This window comes from Choristoneura fumiferana, chromosome 18 (genome assembly GCF_025370935.1).
Source record: "Choristoneura fumiferana chromosome 18, NRCan_CFum_1, whole genome shotgun sequence".
NCBI lineage: Eukaryota > Metazoa > Arthropoda > Insecta > Lepidoptera > Tortricidae > Choristoneura > Choristoneura fumiferana.
The window spans coordinates 19,319,379-19,341,736 of record NC_133489.1 but is presented as its reverse complement, the minus strand read 5'-3'; the positions used below and the strand labels follow the sequence as shown (position 1 = coordinate 19,341,736).

Here is a 22,358-nt window from a genome sequence, read left to right as displayed (position 1 = left end):
GTGTATTTATCACTAAAATTTGTTTTGGAGACACACAGCTACAATTTGATACCTTTACTCGTATATCTATTTTACGCAAAATGTACTCCTATCTTTATTACTTTTTTTACTTTTTATGAATTCATACTATCTAATTTGCAGACCATGCACTTTTTACCATCCGTATGCTCTATACGCTCATCATTTGTTTCAAAATAGCGTCAGATTTTTAGTCCAGTTCCAACCATGCGTTATATTCATGCAATTTGGCAGTGCAAGGTCATGTTTGTGTAATGAGAGTTAAGCCAATTAGCAAGTTAAATTGCGGTGTCACCTGCAACTTGACGCGCCGTAAATCTACACTTGACTGTCGCGAGCGCTGGGAATTGCCTGCGTCATGGCAACACTAGCTACGTGACAGTTTAGTCAGCGCGGCTAGCACAGTACCCCTAGTGTAAGTTTTCGGTTACAAAATACGTCTCGATCGCGTTCGCGTTAAAATCTCAATTTGTATGGAAACACGAACAGCGCCTCTAGCGGAACGTTTGCGATGTTCGTGTTTCCATACAAATTGAGATTTTAACGCGAACGCGATCGAGACGTATTTTGTAACCGAAAACTTACACTAAGGGGTACAGGAGGCCGCGACTTACTTTTTTGCCTAGATAAGCAAAAAAGACAAATAGGCACTTACTATTTTACAGGAAATTAAACTGGCAATATTCATATACCTATACTTATAAGCAAGCGGTCTTAAAATCTTACAAATAAAATTTTGTCCTTGAACGTTGTCTTTGTTGGCCACTTCCTTGAACTTTATATTCTAAACTAAAATTCTATACGGATATTTACCAAATATTATATTTTGACTAATGTAATGTTTTTCACTGACTTTATGCATTGAATTGCTTCGCAGGTATGTGCAGGTTTCCTCACGATGTTTTCCTTCACCGCAAAGCTCGTGGTAAATTTCAAATGTAATTCCGCACATAAATTTCGAAAAACTCAGAGGTGCGAGCCGGGGTTTGAACCCACGACCCTCTGTTTGAGAGGCGATAGGTCAAACCACTAGGCCACCACGGCGCCTGTGGTGTGGTGCGTGTGAAGTTCCCAATCCGCACTGGGCCCGCGTGGGAACTATGGCCCAAGCCCTCTTGTTCTGAGAGGAGGCCTGTGCCCAGCAGTGGGACGTATATAGGCTGGGATGATGATGATGATATGAATTGACCTCTGTCTCTCAACTGATGAAAACAGCATAGGAGACCGAAATCATGTTCTCTAACCTTTTTATTTATTCGTAATTCCTAGCAGATGTTTTGAAAAAAGACTTTTTTTGAGCGACTTGAAAAAAGGAGAAGGTTCTCAATTCGAGTGTATGTTTTTTTTTCTTTTTTAGTTCTAAAGGACATACTTCCGAGGTAGTCCCATTGATACCAAGTCAGGATCTGATGATGGGATCTTAGAGAAATCTAGGGCAACCCTCGAATTTTTAAAGCACACCTATAGCGATTTTGGCATTTTTAACATCAAGTCAAGTATTTACATTCAGAAAATATCATTTGGTGAACTGGACCCTAATAAAGAAGACCGTAAGTACCGGTACTCTGTTATAAAATGATATAACTATGCTGTGTTAGAGTTTAATGGAATCGTTGTGATATGCACTTTGGCTACAAATCACTAAAAACAATGAAATATTTTTTTTTTTTAAATATGGAACCGACTTCAAAACCTTGAAAATAATTTTCTACGTGTTTGAAGTCGGTGTCTCAGCACGAGCCAGCAGGATTGACTGAATACCCCCCAACCCAATATATAGTATGTAGGTGAGGTAGACGACTATAGTTCCACTCCTGTGGCTCGTGCTGGGGCACCGACTTCAAACTAGTAGAAAATTATTTTCAAGGTTTTTGAAGTTGGTTCCATTAAGGTTCCATTTTATGTTAAACATTTTTTTTGTACAAATTATTTTTTTTCATGAAATAGATACTTATTTTGACGTTGCCTGTCATGTTTTTTTAAGGAAAGGCGCACATTACCATCCTCTGTGAAAAATACTTTATTAGTGACATGACATAATAATATATGCAACGCACATCCGATTGATTAATCGACTGTCAACCTCCACCAATCAATCAGAGGGACCATTTCATGTTGCGTACAAGTCACATCCACGCGATTTTAATAAATGAGGGTCCTAAATTTGCAAGTCATTTTATGACTAAGTACGCGAGATTGACCATCTAAGTATATCCCGCTTTTTCGTTTTTTACGGAATTCTTCGCTTACGAATCCGATTCATTTTATTATTCTACTTCAGAACTTTTTTACTTTCTTTTTCTTCTTTCTTCAAGATTTCTTAAGCTTTTTCTTAATGTTGTACACCGTGTTATTTTTGATTTCCGTTAACTTTAAGGGAATATTCAACAAGTCGAATATAAAAGATAATCTAAATTTAAGATAATTAACTATGCGTAGTAAAATAGTATTAAGGTTCTTAGCTAATGGCGTTTATTTAAAATCTATACTTAACGAAAGTGTTTTTAATTCGCACATTACATACACATGCATTAGCAAAACAAGTTTAAGGAAGTGAGTTTTTTTGATGTCTCTCTCAAAAGTGTCACAAAAATGACACTTTTTAAGAATACAGTATGAATCGCCTTGTACAGTCAGCATCAAAAGTAGCGGATCACTTTTTAGGGTTCCGTAGCCAAAATGGCAAAAACGGAACCCATATAGTTTTTTACTTGACACATTGACAATCTTGCATGGCGTTTAGTACGTGGCTGTAAAACGACAAAGTACAAAAGTGTATAGCTACTTTTGATGCTGAACTGTACCTCTGTATACGCGTCCGCATAATCCCCCCGTGTTCTCCAAACCGCGTTTTATTCAGTTAAACATTTCTCATTTCAGTGGTAGGCTCTAGTGGACCGCCAACAACGTGATTACTCTCAGTACTCCCCCAAAGAACAAAGGCAGTAATAATTGGATAATCTCGTCGTTGTTTTACTCGACCACGGCCAAGAAACCTTGGTTAATCTTCGCTCTGTTGTTCATTAATGTAAATAAGTAGGTATCTTTTCAGATCTACTTAATATCGGGTGAGTCCTGTAAAAGAAGCAAAAAATTAAAACACAGGCTCTGCTACTCAAATGGAACTACTTTAGTTCTGCGACTTTCAAAAATTAAGTAATTTTATCATTATGTTTATTCCAAACAAATTAAATGGTATTTTTAATGTACGGCATCCAATACCCTAACTACATCACCTGTCAACAAAATGGCGGATTTCGAAATACATTGCGTGTCCAATTAAACTTTAAACTAAAATAAAAAATATAATAGAGGCTATTTTCAAAAGTTGTAGAACTAAATTAGTTCAAGATGAAGAGTGGAAGCTGTGGTTTAATATTTTGCTCCTATTATAAGGCCCACATTGTATAAGTACGTTCCACGGCTGGACACAGGCTCATCTCAGAATGAGACAGCGTGAGCTATAGTTTAGATTGGGAACTTCATACATACCATCGCGTTACTCCGCCAGTGTATGCAGGAAAAGTCCTAGAGTGGCGACCACGAACCGGTGGATGAAGCGTTGGCAGCCCTCCACTAGAAGGACTGACGACATCGTGCGAGATGCAGGCACAACCGGTGGATTCAAATGGCGAGTTGTCGTTCTTTGTAGTGGGTTCAGATTTTCCTTCACCGAAAAGCTCAGGGTAAATTTCAAACGATTCAGAAAAAATCAGAAGAGCGAGTAAAAACTCGAACCCACGACCCTCTTATGAGACCATAGGCCAATCCACTGAGCTACTACGCCTTGAGTAACTAGGTATCCACTGCCATAATTCTCCAAAAATGTACAAAAATAGCGCAGGATGCGCAATATTCAAGTTCTTATTAAGTTAGCGGAACTTTTGTTTGGTTAGCATCGCGATATCTAATATTTTCCTGTGATTAAACTCGTTCCTGCTCCCACGGGAAGTTTGGTACCTGGGCCTTGTTGGGTAGCCGAAAATGTTAATCTCAAGTTTTACTGCGACAGTGAGATGCTGGCCCTATACTACAAAGTGAAGAATTCGAATTTCGTATATTGCCGTCCCGCTGATGCTAATATTATTTTACATGAGGTTGAGAAGGACGGTACGATACGAACCTGGAGTTTCAAGTTTCGTAGTAGCCCCTCTGAACTCGGCCGGATTTCATGTGAAATTGGAGTGAATTTGACGGGATCTAGTTTAGATTTGAATCCGTTGGAATAACGGCAGGACTGGGAATAATTACAGGTACACGAGAATTTGCGGTGGCGTTATGTCACGTAGTTTACAAGCAAACTTTTAAGAGGAAACGCCATGGGAGTGGTCGGAGACGAAGAGAAACTTTCAAGGGTAAGCGACAGCTATTATTTTATCCTCCTTCTCCTTTAAAATGTATCCCCTTGCTGCTATAACACCGTCTATTTCACTTTTCAACTGACACTTTTGCATACACAGTTAGTGCAAGGAGCACAAATTCTGTATATGCAAAAGTAAAAATTATATTGATATTCAACCGTTTTACACTGCCCTGCAGTTTTTCTGTAACGCCTTTGTGACAGAAAGAAAATTTGAGTACGACTGCCCTAAGGATTCGAATCTAAAGCCTAGCTTCATAGTCAGGTTCACTAACCAGTAAGGTTACCCGGTCGTCAAATATAATATTTCAATAAACATCAACTCTACATCCTCTAAGATCAAAGGAACTGAAATAAAGTGGAAAACATTTGCGCTAACACATCAGTTGCCACAGGTGCACTTGTACGAGTATTGTTGAATAAAGATATTTACAAAGCGCTGCATGTTGCCTGCAAATTCTTATTTCTTTTCCAGTGAGGTTGCCAACACGGGGCTTTCAGAGCTAAATTTAGGAGCCAAGCCACGAGTTGACTATAGCGTTTACCTGTAGCTTTGCTTGTATGAACCGTTAGAATTCAAGATTACATAATCATCCGGGTCCCGAAGGAATATCGAGATAAAAATTAGCCTATTTTATTAGAAATTCAGCTACCTACATACATATCAACTTGTTATTCTGATGAGAAAGAATAACACACAGAGAGATACACACTATCAAACACGGAGAGACACACACTGGCACACACGCACGCACACACGCAGGACCAACTCGGCGAGGTTCTTGAAAAAGTATAAATTAATTAGGGACTCTTGAACAAGGTGACGTCCTCACATACACTCAAAGATGGACCCCGAATGCGTAGCTTTTCCAACCACTTCCGATAACTGTTCAAGATCAGTACCAAGTACCTATTGCAGATATACATTTTATTATGTAACTATGATTTAAAATAAGCTACTAGAAAAAGTTGTGGTACTACCTAGCGTGGCTAGTTCGGCCTCTCATTGAACATTTTTAAGAATAATGGTTTTTTTTTATGTAACAAATTAGAATAAATTACTTTTCTCAAAAATGACCGTAAAAGTTGACATTATTCTTTACATATCAGAAGGTGAAGTGCATAGTTTATGGTCAGCGAAAAATTAAAAAGTTAAAACTATTGCAGGCGCGCTAGCTCGACAATAATGAATTAGCGCGCCTGCAATCAGTCGCATTTTTTTTAAAGTTAAAAAGGCTATGGAAATGTTGGCACAAGTCGTATACAGCCAAGTCTAATGGCCGGTATCAGATATTTTGTTGGAACTCCGGACTTTTTCTATTGGGTCTGAAATAGCTTGTGGTGTTTTCGGTGGAAAAATACACCTGCAGTTTTTTTTAATGAAAAAAGGCGGGAAAGCATAAGAAAAATATTGAAATAAAATTCAATTTTACATTATATTTTGAGAAAAAGTTTATTCTATTTCAGAATTATTCACCATTTTTGAGAAAAGCTTTATATTAGTCTCGGCTGGAATAGCAATTGCTGGCTTCGTATTAGTTAAACGGACTCGCAAGCTCGTCCGTTTAATACTCATACTCAGCCAGCAATTGCCTACTTCCAGGCCACGACAATAATCTACTATTAATTAGTCGCTTAGTTTATTTACTTTTTACTTTTGGGCCCTAAACTTTATGACTATGACACATATGTTTTTTTTTAACAATTTGTATAAACGGTGCCCTGTATAAACAAATATTTTGATTTCCATGTCACCTAATGCCACACTTAAACTTACTCAGTAAGTCAGTCTTACTGTTTTCAGTAAGTCTTACTGTTTGATTCTTACATGCATATTTCCACGATTCTTCACAAATTAAGAAACAAAAGATAAAAATACAGTAAGACATAAACGATAACAGAGGTTCGGCAGGTCGCTTAAATTTCATCACCTGAATTTAAGTTATTTTGGCAAATACTTCGGCCTTAAGACTTTCCTCATCTTTCACCATCCATTGAATAAATTTATTTGACGGATAAATGTGATGCCGTCTCTGTTTGTTCTGTTCGAATAGACGGATACTGCATCACATTTATCCGCCAAATAAAATTAATCAATGGATGGTGAAACAGCCCCTTAAACTTCTAAATATAATATCGTCAAATGTTTATAAGCGAGAGCCTATAATTACAAAAGAAAGAATCACTATGTCATGCCGGAGAAGGATTATTTTAAAAGGCAGACGAGACATTTTCTAATTCTCCGTTCACGGACCGAAGCCAGCGCTAATAATCATTAAACGTTATTCTAAGCACAAATTTCAAGATTTTTCATAATTATTCAAAGGAAAGATACATTTTTGCGAATAACCGTAGATGGTTTATTTATAAAAGCGTGTTTTTCTAGTGTTTTTAAAACTATTAATTTATCTTGCTTTCTTAACAAGCTTACTGAAGTTCACTGGAAGCTAATTGAGAAAATACGATGGAAAAACATTATTCAATAGATCTGTACCTACACAATAAGTCGCAGGAATTGTCAGCTCAGAATTAATGCTGCGGTCGTGAACCACAGCAGCGACTTTTGTCAACCCGTTCTCTGTGACGTACGAGACTACCTCGTTACATTACGACCTTTATACGTTTCCAATTCATTATTTTTGACGGCGGAAGCATTTCACACTTCCACTGAAGGTAGCTACAGTTTAATTATTTTTTATCATAATCACTAGATCTCACCTCCCAAGAAGTTTAGAGTTGAGTACTTAACCAAGGGACCCCCACATTCGTGAATTCTGTCCTATATATTTGCAATTTATGTTGTTTTGCTAGGTTTCAGAGTTGTTATGTAATATTTGTTTTGAAAAAACTTTCTATCAAATTTCTTCCGGCGCTATTTTCAGAACACACAATAACCAATAGACGTTGTAAATTTTCATTAGCAATAACACACCGGCTTTAAAAGACATAAACCTTCATTACTGCATATTATTATTGTTCACTATTCGCCCCACAGTTACGTTTTCCGCCTTACTCAATGAAAAACACGATAACTAGAATATTAGTATTCCATTCGGTATTTCTTTGTCCCATATTTTTCATGAACTCGAGCAACAGGAAATCCTATCAATATAATAAATATGACGGAATAGGAAAACGTTACAATTTTGTTATTCTATTCATTTACGTATAAAGTGGGTGGAAGAATGTGGAGTAGGTAATTTTACAAACAGCGTACAAAGTTTTGGTAAAGACAATTTACAAAGATCTTTTGAATATTAGATTTCATTAATCACTGCGAATGAAACCGGGGACCCGGTACTTTACTCCTTTCGAACCCAGCCGAGTATGAAAAGAGTTACGAAAATGGACTTTATGTACAATACATGTCAAGTTCAAAATTCAAATGTAATTAATTAATAGTTAGAGAACCTGACTACGAAGCTTGAGGTCCTGGGTTCGATTCCCGGCCGGGGCAGATATTTGTATGAATAAAATGAATACTTGTTTTCGTGTCTTGGATGTTTAATATGTATTTAAGTATGTATTTATCTATATAAGTATGTTTATCCGTTGCCTAGTATCCATAGTACAAGCTTTGCTTAGTTTGGAACTAGGTCAATTGGTGTCAAGTGTCCCATGATATTTATTATTATTGTTATTTAATAAGTAGTAATATTTCAATTATGCTAAATATGTCGATATTCAATATGCAAATATATTCAAAAATTAACCCGCACAATCGTATCGGCTGGGTTAGAAAGGGTTACTAAATAATTTGTAACTCTGGCAGACAGTGTAGGTACTATATACACATTACTATAATACTTCTAGCTAGAGAATCGATGACGAGAGGTTCAACAGTGTGTTAAGTTAACGGTCTACTTCGCTAATTGCCTGCATACGCATCAAAAACGATGTCCTCTTCCAAAAATACATATACGAAAACTAAATTTGCTTTATTGGATTTATCGTACCTTAACATTATTATAAATGTGGCTATACCCTACCTAAGACCTACCTTCTAAGACTTATTAGAATAAGGCCTTATGTATTTTATGTTTTTTGCCAAATAAATAAATACTAAATACTAAATACCTAGGTAGGTTTATTTACAAATTCAAATCGGTTATTCAGTAAATAGGCCGCAATGGGCACTTTTACACGTCATTTTTAGGGTTCCGGAGCCAAAATGGCAAAAACAGAACCCTTATAGTTTCGCCATGTCTGTCTGTATGTCTGTCCGTCCGCGGCTTTGCTCAGGGACTATCAATGCTAGAAAGCTGTAATTTTGCACGAATATGTAGGTAAACTATGCTGACAAAATGGTACAATTAAAAAATCAAAATCAATTTTTTTTAGGGTACCTCCCATAGACGTGTGTAGTGGGAGTGTTTTTTTTTTCTCATCCAACCCTATAGTGTGGGGTATCGTTGGATAGGTCTTTTAAAACCATTAGGGGGTTGCTAAGACAATTTTTCGATTTAGTGATTCGTTTGCGAAATATTCAACTTTAAAGTGCAAATTTTCATAAAAATCTAATCCGGTGGGTGGAAAAATTTGAAAAATTCAGGATGGTAGTAATTATATCAAACTTTCAAAAAAGTTTGCTTGAGAATTATTAGTAGTTTATGAGTAAATAGCAGCCTAAGGTATAAAATATACCTAAACTTGGAAGATTCCGTATAAAATACGAAATCCTTAGAAAAATATTACTTAATGTTTTCGTAATGGCTACGGAACCCTATTTTGGGCATGTCCGACACGCTCTTGGCCGGTTTTTTTTAAACTACCAGCGCTTTCGGAAAGACCATCATTGCCAAGAAGAATGCGCCGCAATTTCTTGGCAGAAAGTCATTTTTTCATAATAATATAATTACACCAGGTTGCAAAAAAGGTGACTAAAGATAATTTGGATATAATAGGGCATACATACGACTGCCTACATGCAGACAAAAATAATTGTAGTTGTGCTAAATTAAAATATGTGGAATCATTCAGATATTTAGGTTTAAACATTGACAGACATTTTAACTGGAAACCGCATATTAACGATGTGTGCAATAGATTAAGATCTGTGCTAGGCAAATTCTACCAATTAAACAGAATATTGAGTAAAAGAACACTAATGGTTGTCTACTATGCTCTTGCCGACTCACTTATTAGCTATGGTCTGGTTGTGTATGGGAGAACATTCAAAACATATATAACAGATATAAGAAACTTACAAAAAAGACTGATAAAATTTTTAGTTAGTAAAAGGATTAAGAAAGACTGCGAAAAAGACTATGATAAACTATTTTCCTTATGTAAAATTCTACCCATAGATAAAAAAGTCACATACCTTTTAGGATTAGAGCATTATTACAGTGATATGTACAAATTATTAATTAGTAACAAATATAACACAAGGAGTGTAAGAGAGAAAAAAGCTCGTACAGCCAAAAATGAAAAACTATTATGGTAAAAGATGTTCACAGTACCTGGTACCAAAATTATTTAATAAAATTAGCTTATTAAGACAAAGTCCTAAACTAAGTAAATCTATGTTAAAGATCAGACTCAAAGAATATCTTCTAGACTTGCCTTGAATGTATACCTTCTATGTAAATACCTGCCATTGCGAATCTGCTAAGTACCTACCTACCTAGTTTATATTATAGAATAAGTTTGATAGGATAGAAGTGCATGAAAACTGAGCGCGTCTCGCCATCAAACGTAGCAGTTTGGCGAGAATATATAATGTGTAGTACCTAAGTTGTAATTTGAATATATAAATAAATTAAAAAAAAAACAAATAAAACACTTAAAAACTATAGTATACAATAAATGAAAAAAAATAATAATAATAATACAAGGATGTACAAATGTTAAAAACTAAACACTAACTATATCTAAACTATATCTACGTTCAGTGGAAGTGTAGAATGCTTCCACCGTCATAAATTTTAAAATAATAATAACAATAATTTAGTTCTGAAATATACATTTCAGGTCAAGTAACCATTAAGCTTTTGGATTTCGAAGGCAAGTTCACGTCTGCCGCCCCCAAAGTTAGCTCACAACACACACAGGTTGCAACTAACCAGATAGACAAAAGATAGTAACTATTTATTCATAACCAAACTTCAAAATACCCTCAACTGATTTATTGAATCAGGCGTTACTTAAATAATTTCTTTGCTCACCTCCGACCTTATGATAGCTAAGTTTATGCAAGATATGCGTGTTCATGCAGTTTGTCCACCTCCACACTCTAGTTCTTTCTAGTTCTTTTTTTTAGATTTAAGATATTGTTAGAATTTATTATTAAATATAGATTAAATTAAATAGAATAATAATAATAAGAAGACAAAGAAAACTTACCTAAGAAACCTTAACTAAATACAAAATATATTTTCTAGTTCTTTGTTCTCTCTAGTTCTTTTACCCTAAACTGATCCACACACACAATTTATACACGCAGCATTATGTAACGCATAAAACATTTCCCGAGCATATCCCATTATCTCCCAACCTAAATGGAGTTAAGTCCGTAATAAACAAGAGATACCAATCTGTCCGCAAGTGAGATTACCTCGTAATGACTGTCGACACGATAATCGTAAAATAATTATCTGACCATTACCGCCATTAGTGAGTGACCCTTAATTCGACTGTTTTCCATGTTCCTTGCCGCGTTCAATTTCATATTACATTGTGGAACATGAAAATCTAATTGAACCCCATGGAAATCCAATTGTGCAGCTGTATAATAGCATTGAAGTTAAAAGCTCTACGAAATTATAGAATTCTATTTTATACAATTTGTTAACATTTTTTTACGTAACAAACAGGTTAGGTGCGGGGTGCGGACCAATTTTATGAAATTTGTTTTCAATATAAAGCTGGAGTATATTCGAACTGAATTGAAAGATTAATTGAAGCTATGTTTGTTTATTAATACAATAGTTTGAACAATGAATATCAAACTTTGTACGTAAAACATAGATAAAAATATTTTAGGTTCTTCGAATGAAACTTTTTTGCATATTTGTATATCATTTGCGTAAGTATTTAGTGCATGCACATTCAAAACATATTCACTGTGAGTAACATGTCCATGTCCATCACAATTGGTGCTCATGTGTGCACTACGGTATACGATTTGCTTTCTATACAGAAACAATAACAATACAAACTTTTAATCTCAGAGTAAATGTGGTCGTTAAAAGCTTTTTACTGCAACCTGTATCGGAAATTCTCCGACTCCAGGGCAAAATGAGCTTATTACTCCACATATAGGCCTCATAATTGCCAGCAAGAAAGGCACGGGTTTGCGACAAGAAACTGTTTTACAGAGGCAAGAAAACAACGTCAATTACGCTGGTCTATGAAAGCTTCTGTTCATGGCACGGAAATATTGTTTACTTGTAAAGTTTCTCATCAATAGGAAATAGTTCGTTCTCATTTTCACAAGATTTTTATTTAACTCACAATTTTCGCTTGTATGTATATTGATTTCACATTATGCAGTTTGATTTCGCCCAGTTTTAGTGATCCTATTAACTTTAAACAAGGTAAGAATACCTATTTTTAAGTGACAATGCAAGCAGGTACAGTGAACATTGTATTGCTTATGTATTTTTAAGAAAAACTTATTTATACTTCGCTGAAGTTAAATAATTCAAGTTTCAAAATTATAAAAAAAAACAACAAACGCCAACAAAGAAAGTAATAAAATATAAAGAAGACAGAAATACTTTGGCATTTATTGTGTTCCAGAGCGGAAGTGTCTCTGTCACTCTGCGTGACGCGTGCTCATATCGGAAGTTCTGAACCGATTAATATCTTATGGCAACATCGTGAGCCTGTGATACGTATTTATTAATATTTCCATGTTTGCTCTATTTATAATAAATCTTAATATATATTTTTTTAAATCCTACTTGCATAAAAAATATGCCATTACTGTTATGGAAAATATTTATCTATCTTCTTTCAGTCTAAAAAAATGTTATCAGTAACCATGCCTTAAAAAATAAAGGGATAACATAAATCGCTGGTCATCTTTATGTTAATAACAAAAGAAAATCACTTTACTTTAAATATTTATTAATTCTGACGAAGAAATAACTATTCTTGATTTTCTATACAATTTTTTGACGAGCCACATGAAGTGTACAAAAGTGTCACAAAAGTAACTAAAAAGCTAGGGACACTTTTTGTTTTTCTTTTTGTTTTATAAATCTTTTTCTACGTACTCGTATTAATTAGGGTGATTTTAAACAACCTTTTTTCACTGACTGCATCACTTTATTGGTTATACTTGCATGTCATCCAAGCTACAATACAATATACAATGACTCTTGACCACAAATACCTAGTAAGCGATACAGGAAATAGGTACACAGAGAGAAAATAATAAGGTAAGCAATAGGCAGCCTTGTCGCTTAAGAGCGATCTCTTCCATACGTACACACACATACATAAATATTGCCTACATATTGGGGGGAAATTTTACTTGCAAGAAAGTAAATGAGATACTTGAAAACGGAAATAAGTTACTCTTACTCAAGAGCATGTTATGCGCAATATCTCCGCTGCTATGACAACGACACAATAACACCGTTACACGTTTCGCGTGTCGTGTAAAAAACGATTTGAATTTTATTTTCGTTATGATTTATCAAAGCTTACATTTATCGTTAAACGTGTACAATTCCCTTAATGGCGAGCCACACGCAGTTAATAGTGTAAGGTATTTTCTTACGTAGACCCGTGTCGGAATGCCCTTTAGAACGTTCTGCAGGGTTACTACGAAACTCGAAACTCGAAGTTCGTATCGTACCGTCCCTCTCGCTCTCGTATTAAATAGTGCAAGTGTCAGAGGGACCGCACGACACGAACTTTGTGTTTCGAGTTTCGTAGTAGCTGCTGACATTCTGCTCGTGCCTGAGGGGCAACTACGAAATTCGAAAATTGAAATTCGTATCGTACCGTCCCTCACTCTCGTATTAAATAATAAACGGGATGGCAAGATACGAAGTTCGAATTTTTCAGTTCGTGGTATAGGCCTGGCTCACCTCGTGCTAGTTTCGTTTCTGATAAAGGGAAAATGGGTTTCCCTTCAATGCTGTTAATATTATAATTATAAACGCGTGTGTGTGTGTGTGAAGCTGCGTTTCCACAATTAATGTGCGAGGATGTGTTGCGACGATGTGTTGTTAGGGATCCGTAGCCAAAATGGCAAAAACGGAACCCTTATAGTTTCGTCAAGTCCGTCTGTCTATCTGTCCGTACGTCCGTATGTCACAGGCATTTTACTCGAAAACTACAAGATGTATATCAATGAAATTTGGAGTACAGATGTCTTGTCAAAGCTGCTATTTAGTTTTGTAGTTAAATTACAAAAGGGGAGCACTCCATACACGTAACAGGAATTGAAAAAAAATATGATTTTACGCATCAACATGTGGTACTTCAACAGCTCTTTTGTAAAGATAGTACGGTTTCTCATAAACTTTTTTGATTAACAAAATTTAATTGAAACCATTTGATTCCTGACCCACCGTAGAACTTGTCCACGACAAGGTTCCACAGCGCGTCACGATTCAGTTAGTTCGAGTGTACCTTAGATGTTCGAAAAAAACTACAAAAACACAGTTGGTAATCATAAATCAACAACAACTACCTAAACTGTGTTAAAATATTATATAATGACTTTAATAACTTTCAATTTCGGAATGCCCATCAATCGTAACTGAGTATAAAAAATGTAACAGGTAGACTTATATTTGTCGCGGTTTTCCACCTATTTTGGAACAAAATGTTACAAAAAAATTATACATCTATATTTCTGAGTTCGTCTAACAAGCCGTCATCGGGCACGTTAGAACCATGTTAGAACTCTACGTGACTGTCAGAGTAGACAAAGATAAAAGCCGATAAAGCGTATCATGTCTCTGGTAACGGCAATAAAACCTACCTAACAACATGCTACAAATAACTTCAATGAACCCGATTTTGATCGGTTTTCAGTAATTTTGATCTATACATAGGTACTAAAAGGATCAAATATAATGGCCATAACTTTGCAATATCCATAGGCTTCCCGTAATCGTATCACGTGACGTATTTGCTAAGTAAAATTTTCTACTGTTTGGTTTCTGCATAATATCGGACTCGAAAACTTCGCACAATATGCTCATAACTATAACTGGCTTGCTAGTAAAGGTTTGTCATAAAATATGCAGTTTCAAAACCCCTCAAACCAAACTAAACCTCTTGCATTTAGGAGGAAAATCTGTCGAAACAAAAACGAGTCATAACAACAAATAACAGGGGCTTAATTAAGCCAATTCCCAGTTTTATTCGCAATATTAACCTCAATCAAACAACAGAGCCCAAATGAAGCATTAAAAACAATGTAAGCCCTCCACCAAACCCCAACGTAGCTCTACGCGGGTACCGGGACTTATAAAATTAAGCCATTTCGTTTGCATTGCAGTTTGCTGCAGCCGGGAATAGCATTAAGAGACCACTCCGCATATAAAATTAGATGAAATACTCAACAATTCTGCATACCGAGTTAGCAATTAAAATCCAGAATGCTTCTTATGAATTTCTAACAGTTTAATTTTCAGGAGACAATGGCTGGTGTGGTAGAACAATAGGAGTAGAAGGGTGTTATAATATATGTTCCGAGCAGCCGGCGCGATGATAGATTAGCGATTTATTGCAAGTCATCGCCGAGCGTGCTGTGGAATACAATTACGCGAGAAAGTTGATGTTAATGTGATAATTATGTAGCGATTGTAACCCCATGACTTGCTCCGCTGCCGGATGAAATATTGGCCCGATGGTGGTGTTTAGTAAACAAATTTCAACTACCGTAAACAATTACTCCTTCATTCATAAAATTTAACAGACGTTGTTGCTCGATATATATTTTGTCAGTTTTACCTCAAAGGGAAACAGAATGGCTGATAAACACGAAGCAACTGTTCAGTGAAGTAGGCTTAGTGAATGTACAAGACGGCTACCCAGTTCTTGGACAACTTGCTGTCGAATTGTTAGAGTAAAATAGAAAATAACTGCAAGTAATTACGAAAAGTAGCAGGAACAATAAAACTGAGAAAATCAATCAAATCAAAGCTACTAAGAATTTGAAAAAAAAAAACAAATATTGATTAACGCTTGATTTTCCATATATATAAACTATACACACTACCCAAATAACTATTTGGGTTTGGGTTTAAAACTAAGTAATCAACCTCTCACTTTCTCAAAGTAGCTTAAATGGTTTGGCGTAAGTATAAAATTAATTATTAGTCCAGAATACTAGCTGCTAGCTTAGCACAAGAACTAAGGTATTGGTTAATTAACAAGAATGGCCTGCCCCGGCCCAAGTCCATTACGAACATGAATTTTCGATGAATATTTTCACTTGGCATTGAAATAACTTAAAGAACTTGGTAAGTGCCTGATGACAACGCTTATCGGTAAGCCGTCAAATCGCGTCGTGACTCTCGATCGCAGAATAAGACTAATTTCAATTTCTTGGAGACTAGGGCTCGATATGTTTTAACTCTGAACGGGAGAGGACATCCCAGAGGCACAAATATGTGCCCAAATTCCTTTGATCCTGTTATCCTGGGAGATGACAGATTAATAAGGCCCCATTTATTGGAGCATTCTACCACAGAATCAAAAGCAGCTATCGAATACATACCTGACAAAGAATATTTTTAAAGCTAGTCGTATTTTCAATAATTACAATGGAAATTGTGACGTATTATGAAATTAATTAGGCTCAGTTTCCAATTCAATGCAAGTGGTCGCTAAATCGCCTCTACCTTGTAAGGGTTAAAGAAAGAAAGAAAGAAAAGTTTATTTTGGCTCCAAAATGTACCACCTAAAACTAAGACTAGAACTAGCACTAAAACTATGTTACTAGGTGACACGGCAGGATACCAAAAAGGGTCTCCACTCAGCATGTGTTGCCGCACATTATGTGCAGTAACGCTGGTTTTCTGTGGAGCCCAAACGTTAAATAAACATGTATGCATGAGCCAGTTACTTTGCCCTAGTCAGACGGAGAAAAAAAAATTAAAAAAAAAATTAAGAAATTAAAACCATAGACAAAGGGAGAATTGACGTGGCTCAGTGTAAAAGATAATAATACTTATACTGCTGTTGGTTGCGGTTGGTTAATGTTTATTTGGGCACAAACGGTACATTATTCTTAAACCTAAACATAGTTACAATTCGCATTAACCAATAAAGCTGTCACCAGCTATTAATACAATACGAATAAATAAATTAATAAAGGAATTGGATTTATTTTTTTTACTTGTGAGAGGAACATGAAATAGGTAACTGACATCGCATATGACTAAAAAATCTTGTTTACTTACAACAAGATTTTTTGCTGACTAATCTCGCTTTGTCAAGCAACCAATATACTCATGTATGTAGGTATAGGTACAGTCGAGTTCATAAAAAAGCAAAAAGTTGATAAAAAAATTCTGAACACGCTTCTAATAGAGTCGTGTTTAGATATAATTGATCAGATTTTTGCTTACAAGTTTATGAACTCGACTGTACAGTTGATGAAACTGAATCGCAACCAAGTGGGGATTTTTCATAATCAATTTCGTTATAATGTCTTTGGCAGATGTATGGGATGCCAATATGATATCAGTAGCAAAAAGGTTCCTTTCGGGTACGCGATTCAGTTTCTTCGACTGTACAAGTATAGGTACACGAATTTTCAAGTCAATCCGACCACTAGAAGTCAAATGTAACTCGCAAGATTTGATTACCGACAGACGCAGGGACAGAGAAACTAAATAAAAGCTTGTAAATAGGAACTCTTATAGGATTACTTCGTTACTCATCTATCTGTCAAGACTTTTTTTCTTAGGGATCTTGGTTGTATGAAGTTTAAGCTTATAAAAAACAAGGTAACAGTATACAGGAATCGTAAAAAAATACATTAGTTCACGTGTTCATTAAATATAAAATCTATAAAATGTATTTAATTATGTTAGCAATCAAAACCTATAGGGTAGTTCTCGCAAGAAACATTACTGCACTACTGAAGAAAAGTTCGAAAATCACGAAAATTCGAAAAAAGAGTTTGAAATCTGATTCGCAAAAATAATTTGCTTAAATTTAATTTGATTTAGTACCTACAGAAACTCCTGTGCAAATATGAGACGATTTGGACATTTTTTTTTTCTAAATGAGATCCGCGAAAAAAAGCTGTGGTGGCCTAGTGGTTTGACCTATCGCCTCTCAAACAGAGGGTTGTGGGTTCAAACCCCGGCTCGCACCTCTGAGTTTTTCCAAATTCATGTGTGGAATTACATTTGAAATTTACCACGAGCTTTGCGGTGAAGGAAAACATCGTGAGGAAACCTGCGCAAACCTGCGAAGCAATTCAATGGTGCGTGTGAAGTTCCCAATCCGCACTGGGCCCGCGTGGGAACTATGGCCCAAGCCCTCTTGTTCTGAGAGGAGGCCTGTGCCCAGCAGTGGGACGTATATAGGCTGGGATGATGATGATGATCCGCGAAACAAAAGAAATATTTGCAAATAACTACCTACCGAAAAGTATAAATGCGAAATTTGAGCTGAAAGTTCAGTCCAGCGCTAGTTTCATGTAAGAAAACAAAATTTAATATGTGAAACCAAAATAACATGAAAAAATTAAAGTCGTATTTCTAACATCAAAATGTCAATATTTGGTGCCCTTTCCGAGTAAACGCGAGGCAATCAACCATAAATCAACAACAATAATTCAATAGTCCGCCTAAAGTTCAAGCCCATCCTCTGAACCGTCGGCTACAAGCGCCACTAAAGTTTTTTCTTCCCAGCGGTTTAGGACCTCTCCACCTAAAGCCTCTTCTTAGCTCCGGTTCATTTTTGCACCCTTCTAGCCTCTACCTTTTTCTGGTCCAAATTACCGCTGTCAAAGTATCTTCCAGACGTAATTACACGAGTAATTTAATTATAAGCACTGCCTCGCTTTCCTTGTTGAAAAATTACGTAGGCATTACAGACTTCCAACTTTGAATGCCTAGAGACTTGTGCGAAGCGTTTTGTAAGTTCGAGCATTGTTTAAAATGTAAGTAGAACAATAGATCGCAAGTTCTTACGTTAAACTCAAAGTACGTCGAGTGAAGTTATTCCCTTGTTGCGAGTCCGTCAAGTTAGTTATGTTCTGATCGAGGAACGCGCGGCGAGGTCAATATTTCCATACTTCGTATCATAATATTCAGGCCCTATACTATATGAAGTGCAAAATTCGACCTTCATATATTGCCGTCCCGCTGATGCTAATATTATTTAATACGAGTGAGATGGACTGTACTATATGTACTTCCATTGTCGTATTTCGTAGTAGCCCCTCAGAATATTCAGAATGTAAAGTATACACGCACACGCTCGTGATTGCGCGCCAAAGAATCCGCGGGAAAAGTTTACGGTTGATTTTGTTGCCTTTGTTCTCGATTCCGCACAATGAAACAGCATTAATTAGATTTAAACGTGAATGTGGTTCATGAAATATGAACGTAAATATAATTCCTTAATTAAACGTTCACTGGTAGGTAAGTAATAAAGTTCAAGCAGGACGGACAAAAAAGCTTTTTGTAAGTAAACTTATTAAACAAAACACCGTAAATTTTGTTTTAATAACTCAATTTCCTCAGCTCCGTCTTATGTTTAGGGTGTCATTAACCTGAGCAGTGTACACAGTATCCAGTTACAAGTAATATCTTCGCATAAAGTGCTGTAAATAATTCCGCGGTTTCCTCCATCTCCGCGAGCGCGGGAACCCGCACAATTCCCTCAAATTTTCAGTCCAATTGGGTTATTAATATTGCTGAAACCCGTCGGCGGACGTGAATTAGGCGAAATTGCCCGACGGCAAATTCATTTGTATGACTTTTGCGTTCAGAAGCACTAGAAATTAGAATTGACAGAACAGTGTCACTCATGCCTATATAGGATGCCGTGAAACCACTTCAAAGCAAGTAATTGTCGAAGCAATCAACCCCTCGAACCGCTTGTCTAATTGCGATTAATTAGTAGGTGGTTTGGTATAGCACTATAACGACGTGACAACAATTTTGCCTCAAAGCTATTTTAAGTGAAGAATAATTTCATTTATTCTATTGCTTAGAAAATATCTACAATGAAACCAACTAGCCGCCCTACTTGTCTCTTTTCTACTTTCACTTTTTTATCAAAGTAATCCACAAAATCAATTTGATTCGAGCCGATATCAAACAAACTAAAGCCCATATTAAAGCTCTCAGCGCTCGAGAAAAATAAGGTTGTTAAATCAAGTTTTTTAGTGATCAAGTGCTTGAGTTCAATATCGGGCTTGAGTGAATTCTTTTCATAGGGCCTAGAAGCGGCAGGCTTGGTCAATAATAGATCTACTATATCACGTTAGATGTGCGGTTATTGCAATGATGCTGGTCGGAGCGATCGTTACGCGGCGTCGCTCTAACACCCGCATTACACCGATACATATTAACATTCAGGGACACACGTTCACCCGCAATGAACGCGTACGTGCTTCTTAATTAAAGGAATCTTTGCTTTTTATGTATCAAATAACAAAAGCATTTGAAAAAGTAACGGCCGCTCTGTAAAATTTAATTCACCAAATAGCTACTGAATCGTGAGGCCCAATAAATAAATAAAAGAACGTCGAACGAACATGAAACTGAAGCCTCGTTACATCAAGTATGCGTTACCGCTCAAGTGCACCAACATAAACATTGGCGTGCATCAGAGCAACAGGGTGGCGCTTAAAAACGGGAATTTTTGCTTTCCGTCTCACGTCCCGTTCTGGCGAGTGCAAGTTGAAAGGGACGGTGGCGGTTAGTAGGTTACGTAGGCTACGTAGGTTACGTACCAGAGGGCGGTGCGGTGCCGGACGGGTCTCCGGTGGACAGGTAGGGCTGTGCCGCGTGGCGCGTCGCGGACTAACGCGCGCTCCGGCCGAGCCCGCCGCCTCGCGCCTCCCCGGTGTGACACTGACATGCGCAAACTACCCGCTTTAGGAGCCAAAGAGAAAAGTTCGGGATAAAGAAAACTAGTACAAATGTTTGATGGTGAGAATATATTTTTAAGCGCTAATTTAACGAAAATTTATAAAAATGGTTTAATGGAAGCTTAGTGGCAAGCATCATATTATTTAAGTCGTTCATTAGAAATTTATTAAAATTTAGTCACTGAAATTTTGGTAATAATATTCAACACAATTCGCTCGCTTTGTAGTTTTGCAAATAGTTAGTATTCAGTAGACTTCAAACGCGTTTTAAAAACAGTCGTATGTGATACTTAAACAGTACATCCCCGCACAAGCGAATCTCCCCAAAAACCTGTAACCGGGTAGATTCAAGCGCTGGCCACACTGGCCCGCCCCGCGCCCCTCCGACCCGGGTGCTTCCGAATAATGCTGCAGGAAAGGGGTGCCCCCACCACCCGGAACACGGAACCACAGGCCAGTACCCTGCAACTGCAGTTAAAAAAACCTATTCAACTGTCCTTTGGTTACCGCGCACCAAATCCGGCGTTCGATTGTGGGAGGTTTAACCCGCGCTGTTGAATCCAAGTTAAAACTATCTGTGGCATCTGATATTTTTTAGGGTTCCGTACCCAAAGGGTTCCAACGGAATCCTGTTACTGAGATTCCGCTGTCAGTCTGTCTGTCCGTCCGTCCATCTGTCACAGGGCTCTATCTCTTAAGTCGTAATAGTTAGACACTTGAAATTTTCACAGATTATGTATTATTGTGGCCGCTATAACAACAAATACTAAAAACAGAATAAAATAAATATTTAAGAGGGGCTCTCATACAACAAACGTGATTGTTTCGCCATTTTGTGCTTGATAGACGCTTGAAATATTTACAGAATCTTCAGTTGTATAATCACTTTAAAAATAAAATATTTAGGGGGGGGCGCTCTCATACAACAAACTTGATTTTTTGCCGTTTTTTTGCTATTGTCTAATGTTGTATAGATAATGGTACGGAACCCTTCGTGCGCGTGTCCGAATCGCACTTTGCCGGTTTTTTAAAGTAATCACTGATAGTTGTAGATGTTTTTTTTTATATTTGTTTCCGTTGCAATGTTTGTTTGTTAAGGTCAAGCCTCACACGTCGAATTCCACAAATTTCTAGTGACCGGATTAACTTGAAATTTGGTCGTACGAGTCCATGTCAGTTTGCAAATAGCTTGTATCAAAAATAAAAATAAAATAGTAATAACTTTTGTATGAAAAAAAAAGATAATGTATTTCCATCGGGAGAAGTCGGAAATCGGAATACGACGGCACCCGAAGTGTCAATCAACTAAGTGACATTTCAAATCATATTTATGTATATAAGTTTGAGATACATGTATATCGGCGTGCTCATCCCTTTAAAGGATAAGCCCATTCAAAGTCAAAGTCAAAATATCTTTATTCAATTTAGGCTATAACCAGCACTTAGTATGTCAAAAAAAACCTCTGTTGAGAAGAATCCGACAAGAAACTCAACGAGGTATATTTTTTAAACAGATTTACAATATTATTAAATGATATGTATACATCACAAGTTAGTTCTATACATCATTACTATTAGTATGAATGAATATAAGGTGCTAACAAATTAGGTGCCAATATTTTTACAGCTGATAGTACTCGTGTCTAGGGGTGTGTGCTTAAAAACACCCTGTTAATGAGATTATTAATAGTCAGTGGTTAAGCTTCTTTGATTATCTTACAGAACCTCTTGACGAGATTCAAACACACGACATGCAAAAAAACTTTGGTCTCGTGTGACACATACAATTTTTCACCTCAGCAGCGAGAACATAATTTAATTTATAACATAAGAATAAAACCACATACCAACCTGTTTACAAAACAAACACATTTTTTTAAATATAATCCTATTATTAAGAAACAAATATAATAATCACATTTAAAGCCCTTACTCAAAAATGATACG

At 36.5% G+C, this 22,358-nt stretch overlaps 1 protein-coding gene across 3 annotated transcripts in view; it reads right to left on the bottom strand.

Moving 5' to 3' along the window:
- The window catches only part of LOC141437673 (uncharacterized), a 73,381-nt gene extending 53,009 nt beyond the window's left edge, over window positions 1–20,372 (bottom strand). For 2 of the 3 annotated variants that reach the window (XM_074101125.1, XM_074101124.1), the window contains exon 1: window positions 20,274–20,372. The gene's annotated coding sequence lies outside the window, so the exon portion shown is untranslated. The remainder of the gene's footprint in view (window positions 1–20,273) is intronic. The other variant, XM_074101126.1, reaches the window with a different exon arrangement.
- Between the last annotated feature and the right edge of the window lie 1,986 nt (window positions 20,373–22,358).